Raw genomic sequence first — 11,844 nt, 5'->3', positions numbered from 1 at the left:
ACTTAGTGGCTTAAAAACAACAGAAATTAATACCCTCTCAGTTTTGGAGGCCAGAAGTCTAAAATCAATGTGTTGGCAGGGCTATTCTCTTTCTGAAGGCTCCAGAGGAGACTCCTACCTTGCCTCTTCCAGGTTTTGATGGTTTCGAGTCTTGTTTGGCTTGTAACTATACAACCCCGGTCTCTGCCTCCAGATTCAGATGGTCTTCTCTTTGTGTCTTCTTTCCTTCTTCTCTGTGCCTGTGTCTTCTAAAGACACTTTTCATTGGACACTTTGCATTTCACATTCATTAAGGCCTACCCTAGTCTAGGATGATCTAATTTGAGGATCCTTACCTTAATTACATCCTCAAATATGGTTTTTCTAAGTAAAGTTAGATTCATAAATTCTGAGTGAACACACTTTTTTCCACCCAGGAGAAAAAAATGGGAGAGGAAAGGGGGGCACCATTCAAGCCACTACATGTTTTTTGAGAGCCATAGAATAGGTTAGGTTTAAGTGTATATTCTTCATCTTGGCTAAATAGGATGAGTTCACACAGTCTTATGTAACTGAGATGCTAAAAAAAACTAATTCTTTACATGAAAAGGTAAAATTATTTTGTAGAAGAGCAATAGACATCATTGCTAGAAAACTATTTGCATTTTGTACAAGAACAATAGACATCATTGCTAGAGAACTATCTGCATATGGGAATTGATAACAATTATCAATGCTACTTGTTCTGGTTTTTATTAATTTATTATACTTATTTATGTATGAGAGGCAGTGATAAAATATGCAAATAATTGAGATAGACCTGGATTCAGATATTAGCTCAGATACTTCATAGATAAGTGATCTTGGGAAAGTTACTTAACCTCCTTAAGCCTTTGCTTTCTCATATACAACAGGGATGGTTGAATTGTATCACACAAGATGTGACATGTCATCAGTCGTAACAAATGTACCACCATGGTGCAGAATGTTGGTAGTGGGAGAGGTTGAACATATGTGGAAATGAGGGTATTTGGAAACTCTTCATACTTTCTGATGAACTTTGCATAAACTTAAAAGTGCTCTAAAAGCCAAAGTTTATGAATTTTAAAAAATCACAGTGAATTGCAGTGCATGATATACACAAAGTTTATACACACAAAATATGCAATATTTAGTCAGACCCTGCTCACTGCCTATATAAATCATATCTTTCCTTTAAGTTCCATCTCAACACTTACCCTCTAGAAACCCCTTTTGATTCTCCCTTCCTATGTAGATCTTTCCTGTACCTGAAATCCCATATGTGTAACCCATAGGAAAAACAAATAATGTGTCCTCCAAAGATCTATTATTATTTCAGGTTTTCACATAAAATGTCTTCAGAACTAAAAGCTTTTCTGTGAAGAATGGGACCATATTTTTCAGATGTTCTTGGTCTTTTTTTAGCAGCTCGATGTTTGCTTAATAAATGAGGAATAACTAACCCCTAAACTAAAAAAAAAAAAAAATTTAATACAGTGTATCCAAACTATTTAAACTCATGTGAAAAGAATCTTCCCCTTAACAATGTCAGAATTAATCTTTAGATTTCTCACCATGCAAAGTGTAAATACTGCAGCATCTGCGTGTTTGTTGATAGTGTTTTATGCTTACATAAATATTTGTATACACAATTTAAATCTAAGGTTCCCCTTCCCACCCCACATCTTATTTTCTGTGCCAAATGATCAGTGTGTGGGATTAAGTTTTCTAGGAGTAGCACACAGCTATTAGGTGCCACAAATATATTAAGCTACAAAAGTTTATTTGAAGGCATTTCTGTAAAAGGCTCACCACCTCATCTGTGATAAGTCTCAGAGCCTTTCATTCATTATAATTAGGTTCAACAGCCAAATAAAACTACTACATTTAAGCCTGACAATTGAAGGTCATGTTCAAAGTTGGAGAGAGGACACAGTGGAACATATGAGAAGAAGTTTCTATAAAAACTTTCCCTTACTCTGTGGTGTTTTAACACATGTAGTCCACGGTTTGTGATGGTTATTTGTTTTAGCCCTACAGATGAAGAAAATAAAAATCCATTCCAGGTTGGGAGAATCTCACATTAGGAAAAACAATGAGCATTTTAAAATTAAAAATAATTATAGCCATTAGACTTTATTGAATACCCACAAGTAGAGTAGTTTTAAAATATTAGTAGGCAGTAGGCAGGCTTCTCTTTGAGAGTTCAAATCTTCATTACATTAAAGATATTAGCCAGGCACAATGGCTCATGCCTGTAATCCCAACACTTTGGGAGGCTAAGGTGGGAGGATTGCTTGAGGGCAGGAGTTCAAGACCAGCCTGCTCAACATAGTGAGACCTCATCTCTATTAAACAAACAAAATGACAGTAAAACATACAACTCTGGCCAGGCGCAGTGGCTCACACCTGTAATCCCAGCATTTTGGGAGGCCGAGGTGGGTGGATCATGAGTTCAGGAGATCAAGACCATCCTGGCTAACATGGTGAAACCCTGTCTCTACTAAAAATACAAAAAATTAGCCAGGCGTGGTGGCGGGCACCTGTGGTCCTAGCTACTTGGGAGGCTGAGGCAGGAGAATGGCATGAACCTGGGAGGCAAAGCTTGCAGTGAGCTGAGATCGCGCCACTGCATTCCGGCCTGGGAGACAGAGCGAGACTCTGTCCCCATCCCCCGCCCCCCCCCAACAAAATACAACTCTCAATAAATCCAAATTTTGAATTTCAAAAAGGATTTTATAATTTTTATTAACACACTTATTTATTCTAGGTAGGCCCATGGAAATCTTGTAGGCTGTGAGCACTCAGCTTATATCACTAAATGAATAAATGCCTTGTTTACATCAGGTGATTTGCCAGCATTGTCTCTTTTCAACACCCTTTAAGGTAGAAATTATTTTTCCCTTTTATAAATGAGGAAACTGAGCTGGAAGAGCCTAAGGAGCATTCCTAGGATCATGAGAGCAGTAAAGAGCGGAGTCAAGGTTCAAATGCAACTTAGTCTGGCCTATGTGCCCAGACTCTTTCCCGCCATCCTCTGCCCATCCAAATAATTTGGGTCTTGACATACCTCCTTAACTTGTATTGGATGCAAAACAATTTAATCAATATTTATTGTCTATAACTCAACAGTAAATTAATTATCTGCCTTGGGACCACCCTGATTCATACATAGGTATATAACTTCTGACACGCGTGTCACATTTTTTCCTAACTGCAACTGCAAACAACATGAGGGCACCTCCACCCTTACTCTCCCCTCCCCAGCATCTGGCCTGTACGCCATGTATACGGGAGGCATAATAATATTGTCAAGGATCACACAATTTTCACTAACAATCAATGTCAAGTCCCTATGTGAAAATCAAATGGAGTCCAGGTTTTCTGTAAATATAATTCTACTGAGTTAAAACCAAAATTGTTATATGACAAATTATTGTATGTATCATATTAGACTGTATAAATATAAATCTGGTTCTATAGAAGTTATCAAAACAGACTACTCTTTCTTCCCTTGAAGCTTGGGTAGAAGGGACCAACCTCATTAGCAACTAAAGAAAAATCGAATTTGAACATAGATGGATAGGAGAAAGAAGAATGTTTTTCTGAGGAAGAGGATAATCATCTGGCAGGTGGGAAAATATTAATTTAAAGAGACTATGTCCCTAAAATATTCTTATATAGGGACAAATGTAGAGTCTATTTCTCCTTTAATTTTTTTATTTTGAAATAACTTCAGATTTAACGTGAAATTACAGGAATAGTACAAAAAATTCCTAAATCCTTTACCCGGATTAGCCAAGTGTTAACATTTTACCATATTTGCTTTTACTTTCTCTCTCTCTCTCTCTGTGTATGTATACACACGTATGTGTGTGTATGTGTACACACGTATGTGTGTGTATGTGTACACACATGTGTGTGTGTATATATATACACACACATGCACTTTTCCCTGAGTCTGAGGTTAAGTGTGAACATGATATTCCTTCATGCCTAAATACATCAGTGCATTTCCTAAAAGGGTGAGCATTCTTAGATAACCACAATACAATTTTCACAGCTAGGAAATTAATATTGAAGCAATACCATTATCTAAACAAAAAACTTTACTCAGACTTTGCCAATTGTCCCAGTTAAATCCTTATAGGAAAAAAAAGTCCCACATCAATTATTGTATTTGCTTATATTGTCTTAACCTGGAACTGTTTCTTGGTCTTTTTGTGTGTGTTTTATGACATTGACATTTTTGAGAGTACAAGTGGACAATCTGGCCTTGTCTGATATTTCTTCATGATTTGATTCAGTTTTGCACTATGGGCAAGACTCAAGGATGTCATGTTTTTCTCAATGCATCATATTAGAAGGCATTTGATGCAATTTTCCCCATTAATGGTGATGTTTACTCTGATAGGTATTAAGGTGATGATTGTGAGGTGTCTCTAGTAAAAAGTTACTATTTTTGCTTTGTAATTAATTGGGGTCTTGTGGGGAAATATAATGTCATTTTTTAAATATTATTTTAATTCTAGTATTATAAAGCAAGTGTTTTTGTCCCTATTTGATCTTATTAGGATCGTATAAGCTATCCATAATCCTGAATTTTCAAGAGACTAAAAAAGTTGTATCTGGAACACTCATGTGTTTTGAATGAGACGAATTACAGTGTATATATTCTATCCAAAACACGGACTTTTCTACATATCTTGAGGGCAAAAAATGGTCTCATGGTTATAGGTTAATAGTTGTTTGATAAAACATAAAACATTGCCACTTTTATAATCATTCTTATTGTTCTTGAAACTAGGACCTTATTCACCCAAAACAATTTAGTTGACAACTAATTTTAATTTAATGTAAGGCAAGATTAGTTAATATTTTATAAGAAATGTTTATTTTGAAAAGGTGTCCATTGGCACATCTTCTCCTAAAGGCTTAAATATAATCTAATTGTTGGGAGATAAATTCAGGATTGAGGATAGTTCATAATTATTGTGACCTTCAGTTGGATGAAGTAGCAAAATATTTGCCTTCAGATAGACCTTTCAGGAATCTTGTTACCTAATAAATAAATGTATGAGATCACCCTGGCTACTCTATGGAAAATGGGTTAGAGAGGGAAAAGTGGTGGAAACAAGGAGACCACACAGGAGACTGTTCAATAATCCAATGAAGAGATTACAATTACACCAACTCAAGATATAAATCAGAGGCTGGATCAATAGGAATTCATGATCATGTGGATACAGGGATTAAGATACTCAGAGATATCAGGACAACTGTCTGGATTAAATTTGAACAACAATGCGAGTGTGGAAAAGTTGACAGTTAAGAAGAAGGGAAGATTAGGGAGGTAAGAGGAGTTTTGCACATGTCGCTTTTGAGATGTCATTGAAGTATCCCAGTGGACATAACCAGGAGGTCTTTGGAGGTACAAGGCTGGAGCACAGAAGAGACATTAAGGTGGAACTACTGTGCTTAGTGCCTTCATTTATTAAGATTAATCTAGTACCATTTTTCGATTAGCTTCCATCAAATGTGATTTTGTTTAAAACTCAAAACCACCATCTGAAACAGATGAAGTGAGCATTAACCAGTTTTATAGTGAGTTTGTACTCTTGTGATGGCAGAGCCAAATCAAGCAATAATAATATGTTTAGTTAGGCACTGTGCAAACACTTTAAGTCCACTCTCTCATTTAAATCCAATTTTTAAAGTAAGAAAAGGGGTCCTGTACTCACCATAGTAAAATACCACATGACTTTTCCGTCATGAAAAATCTATTGACCTTTTTGTCCATGCACCAGCTTCTTTCTCTGAAAATGATCTATGTCCACACCCCATGCTCTCCTCCTCACCACTTCAAGCTTCCTTTTCCTGCCCTCTATCCATATTGGTAAACATGGCCCAGTTTGCTGTCCAGAATTCATTGTTCAGGGAAAGGGAGGGTGGAACCAAGCCAAAGTGGGACCAAAGTTTTTCTCCAGAGATTTATGATCAGAGTCAAAGATTCCAACTCAGTCTAGGTGGTTTCTGAAACCGAGGAACATAAACCTAGGAAAGGGTTGCGTGTCTTTGTTCTACACTGTGGGCAAAGAACTTCATAAAGAACTGCTCAGCAAGAGAGGCCACATGAAGCTGATCCAAAGGGATCAGTGAGGGTGAGATTCCGGGGGTTCTGACTCCTGAGGGACAGTCATATTTCCATCCTCTGACCCACACAGTAGCCCAGTATCCTTACCTTGCTCAATTGGAGCCGAGTTTCCGTTACTTGCACTTGGCAAGGCTCATCTGGCTACTCTAGTGCTGAGTGCCCGATCTGCCAGCGGCAGAAATCCACACTGAGTCCTCAATGTGGTACCATTCCCTAGGTTGATCAGCCAGCTTCCTGATGGCAAGTGGATTATATTGGAGCATTTATTTTATGGAAAGGGCAGTGTTTTGTTCTTACTGGAATAAACTTTTATCTGGAGTTGGATTTGCCTTCTCTGCTTCTTCCAAAACTACCATCCATAACCTTATCCATTATCATAGTATTTCACATAGCATTGCTTCTGATCAAGGAAATCACTTCACAGCTAATGAAGTGCAGCAATGGGCCCAGGCCTATAGGATTCACTGGTTTCACCAGGTTCTCCACTATCCTGAAGCAGCTAGCCTGATAGAATAGTGGAATACTTAGGCCAGACGTGGTGGCTCACACCTGTAATCCCAGCACTTTGGAAGGCCAAGGCGGGCGGATCACAAGGTCAGGAGATCGAGACCATCCTGGCTAACAAGGTGAAACCCCGTCTCTACTAAAAATACAAAAAAAAAAAAAAATTAGCCAGGCATGGTAGCGGGTGCCTGTAGTCCCAGCTACTCAGGAGGCTGAGGCAGGAGAATGGTGTGAACCTGGGAGGCCAAGCTTGCAGTGAGCCGAGATCATGCCACTGTACTCCAGCCTGGGCAACAGAGCAAGATTCCGTCTCAAAAAAAAAAAAAAAAAAGTGGAATACTTTTTGAAGCCTCAATTTCAGTGCCAATTATGTGACAATACCTCCAAGAGACTATCTATGCTCTGAATCAGCATCCAATATATGATACGGTTTCTCCCATGGCCAGGATTCTTGGGTCCCAAGAATCAATGGGTAGAAATGGCACAACTCATATTATCCCTGGTGATATACTAGCACAATGGTTGTTTCCTGTCCCTGCAACCTTATGTTCTGCTGGTATAGATGTATTAGCTCCAATGGGAGAAATATTTTTACTAGGAAACACAACAATAATTTCACTGAAACAGAAGTTAAGACGATCATCTTAACTAGTCACCTTGGGCTCCTCCTGCCTCTTAATTAACAGGCAAAGAAGGGAGCTACTGTGTAGGATGGGGTAATCAATCCTGGTTACCAAGGGGAAATTGGACTGCTGCTACACAAGGGAGGCAAGGAAGAGTATGTCTTAAACATAGGAGATCTTTTAGGGTGTCTCTTAGTACTACCCTGTTCTTTGATTAAAGCCAATGCAAAACCACAACATCACAATTCAGGTAGTACTGCTAATGGCCCAGACTCTTCAAAAATAATGGGATTTTACTTGGTTGTGTTTTCTGCCTACCAGGCAAAGAACCATGACCAGCTGAACTGATTACTGAGAACAAAGGAAATATGGCATGTATACTAGCAGAAGATAGTTACAAATGACAGCTATAACCATGTGTCTACTTACAGAGATGAGGACTGTAATTGTTGTATTTCTTCCTTATTTTCTTATAAATATGTTTGTATGTATATTACATATATATGTATTCATGTATGTATCTGTATATATATGAAGCAAATATTTTGTTTTCTTCCTCTCTTATTCCCTTATCATCTAACATAAGATGTGTTAATAATAGTTGAGTTTATATCACCATATTTAAGTTTTATTTTGAAGAGTGAACACCATCAATTTAAAAAAACCTGTCAGGCTGGGTGCAGAGCCTCACACCTATAATCCCAGCACTTTGGGAGGCCAAGGCGGGTGGATCACCTGTGGTCGAGAGTTCAGACCAGCCTGACCAACATGGAGAAACCCGTCTCTACAAAAACACAAAATTAGCTGGGCATAGTGGTGCATGCCTATAATCCCAGATACTAAGGAGGCTGAGGCAGAATCGCTTGAACTCAGGAGGTGGAGGTTGTGGTGAGCCGAGATCACGCCATTGCATCCAAGCCTTGGGAACGAGAGTGAAAGTCCATCTCAAACAAGCAAAAACAAAAACAAAAAACCTGGCAATATCAAGTGTTGGTTAAGATGTGGATCAGTTTGAGCTCTTATACATTATGGTGGGAGGCAAAAATGGTACAGCCACTTGGAGAAGAGTTTGGCATTTATCTATACTTGCCATATGGCCCAATAATCCCACTCCTAGATATTTATCCTAGAGAAATAAAAGCTTATATTAAACATAAAAACTCTTATGCAAATACTTATAATAATAGTATTCATAACTACTCCCACTAGGAAATAATCCAAATGTCCTTCAATACATGAATGTATAAACCATAGGTACATGCATGCAATGGAATACTACTCAGTAATAAAAAGGAATGAACTATCAATACGTTCAGCAATATGAATGAATCTCACATACACTGCGATTAGTGAAAGCCAGAGCAAAATGTTATATCATTCCATTTATATGGCCTTCTAGAAGAGCAAAACTATAAAGATGGAGAACAGATTAGTGGTTATCTAGGGTTAGGGTTGGGGAAAGGTTCTGACTACAAAGCAGCAGCATGAGGGAATTTTTTGAAGGTGAAGTTAACTGTTCTATATCCTGATTGCGGCGGTAGTAGTTACAAAACTCTATGGATTTGCTAAAACTCACAGAACTGTACAATAAGTAAAAAGTGAATTTTAATGACATATTTTAAAAGTGTCATTAAAAGGATTTTAAGCAAGGTAATATGTTTTAGAATGATTCAGTGTGAAGAATGGATTGGATCAGATGTATCAAACACCAGAAGCATGAAATTTGCCTAGGGCTGTTGCATTAATCCAGTAGCGATTAAGGTTAACTAGGGTAGTGACAGTGAGGATGGAGAGAAGTGGATGGGTTTGAGAGACACTACATAGTAAAACTGTCAGACTATGAGGAATAAGAGATAATATTCATGTTTTTGACTTAAGCAAGTGTCATTCACCAGGACAAAACTGGGTATAGAAAGATTTTAGAGAGAGAACAGTTGCTCAGTTTGGAATACATTAAGGTTTGTGATATAATTGTGTGTTTCTAGGCAGATAGTTACACAGTACGATGGCTGAACTAAAATACTTCTGTTCTATCCAAGTAATGGTGCTGAGGAGTGACATAATATACTATAATTATATAACTGACATTTCCAGGAACCGAGAGCAGTTCATGAAAAATGCAACGTGTATCTTCTCAGTTCATTGAATTATTCCTCCTGGAAACATTTCCAGCTTGGGACCTGGAGCCTGTTCACATCAATTTGTTGTCCGCACAGAGGTGCAAAAACTGATGAGTAGAGTTTGAATAACAAGGGCAATTACTTAGCCCCCTACAGTAGCTTGAATCTCTCTCTAGCTCATGCCAGTTTTCAGCTCTACTGAGAGCATGCTCTTCTGCCTAAAGAAACAAAAAATGCTGAGAGGAGGACAGATGTTTTCAGAAGTCCTTGAAAGCCTTTCTCCAATAATGCAGCTAAGGTAGCCTTCAATTTTATAGCTCAAGGACAATGAGAAAAAACATATTTGCCTCTTGTCACATAATATTTCTCAGTAGGATTAATTATGGTTGTGTACTTAATACTTAAAATCAGTAGTATTGGTTGGGTTTTTGTTCTCCTTAGTGCTGGAAGAGTTGATATGATGCCTGCCCTGCAGATCTAGATATTGTCATTTTCTCACCACCCCTCCCAACAAAGCAAAAAGTGAGCCAATAAAGTATAGGGGTTCTCAAAGCCACAGACGACAATACTTGTTCCTATGTTGTTTTGAGTTCTTTTAATTGTTTCATTTGTATAGATCTGGTCTTCAAGAATATCACGTCCTTTAAGAAGGATATGTTTGCTCTTTCTGTTGACTCCTTCCCTGTCGTTTGTGCAGTCTTGGATACACATTCTGAATTCAAAAAGTACCAAAAAAGCACTGTGATAAACAGTAATGAACCTTTAAAGGTTCTTGGTTGAGCTTTACTTTGAGTTAATGTTTAAGTCTCCTTCTTTCCCCATCTTATCATCTGTTCCTATCATACTCTACCCCTGACCCCAACTCACATACAAAACATTTTTTTTTAACTTTTGCATCTCTTTCACTCCTTCCCAGGTTCCTAAAGGCAAGGAGGAGCCTGTTATAAATCTTAGAGAATGAGTTAATTTCCTTATGACAGATGTTTTCAATAGTCTCAGAGCTCCAGCTGGGCCTAATTGGGATTTAGAGTTTGCCTGATTGTGAGGAACTAGTGGTTTCACTGAGAGTTGTCCTTTATAGAGAAGTAGGGGAAGGATAACAGGACCCAGAGGATAAAATTTTATGTGTGCATAGGTTTATGGCATAGGGGAAAGTGGAGCAATGAAGAGAGCAGGATGGCATTTGTTCCCTAGGCCAGAGCCTAGACTAGGTCTGATTCCTGGGAAGAAGGAAAGTTATAGTAGTTGTGCAGTAAACACAACTACTTGTAATAACTCTTGAATAACTTTATGAGTCATAGGACCTAAACAGAGATGTTTTGTGACAAAGGTAGCCAATTCTAAACCTTCATTTAATACCCTAACAGATTTCCAAAAACATCTCAAAAGGAGCTTCTAGGGTATGACTCTAGGAATTCCATCCTCATGAAAACATGAGACTGAATGAGTAGGAGATAATCAGGTAAAGACTTGGGAGAGTCAGGAGGACATTTCAGGCAAAGCAGACAACTTGAGCAAAAGCACAAGAAACAGCTCAATGTTTGGGAGAATCTCAAGTAACTCATTATTGATGGAGCTTGATGTTACAAGACATGGAGTAGCAAGTGTAAGAATAAAGAATAGGAAAGTCCCTCTTGCTATGTCTGAAAGCTGGGATTCCACCTTGTAAGCCAAGGATTTTGCCAATTCTAGTCCAGTGGTTGTGGCTGCCTGAACGTCTGAGTTAAGGAGTCTGGGGTGGCATTTAGACTCAACAGGATCAGAGGCAAGAGAGGCGAGTGATAGCACATATGCCAGGTTTTGATGTTCCTGCTTTGACAATGAGGAGCCATTGATAGTTCTTTGCCCCCAGCAAATGCGACCTCAAAGGCATATACTATACACCATCAGAGAATACTTATTGTTTGATAAATTTGGGCTATTTTTTTAGATCCTGAGAGATCACTGATTATTTTCATCACATTTATTGTGCCCTCCTCATTCTGTCAAGGTATTCTGATAAGGTTGAAATATATGCTGATTTAGCCAATAATATCAGTCCTTTCTGAGTCTTTAAAAATTGATCTGTACAAAGTTTAGCTGAGGTCTATAGTCCTTAATCCTCCCATTTCAGTGTGACCTGCAGCCTAATGAGTCTCTCAAAAGTTGCTTTGAGTAGATATGCCAATTAGCAAGTCACTTTAGTATCTTAGGTGCTAACCTCAGTTTCATTCTATGAACTTGACTTCTCATCTTTTCTGTTTTTCCTTGGGTCCTCCTGAGATTTTAAGTCAAGGAAGAATCTCCACTTAAATATACTCAATAATAAACTAGCCAAACTAAAAAGAGAGTGACTTAAAACTTTCTGTTACCTTTAAAAGTTACCATTAATACTATTACATAATGCAGATGTTAGCAGGAGGAGAGGCCATTACTAAACCTGACTTTTGCAGGTTTGAGGTAC

This window comes from Pan paniscus, chromosome 8, assembly GCF_029289425.2.
Source record: "Pan paniscus chromosome 8, NHGRI_mPanPan1-v2.0_pri, whole genome shotgun sequence".
In the NCBI taxonomy this organism is placed as follows: Eukaryota; Metazoa; Chordata; class Mammalia; order Primates; family Hominidae; genus Pan; species Pan paniscus.
Note: the sequence above shows the minus strand (reverse complement) of the source record.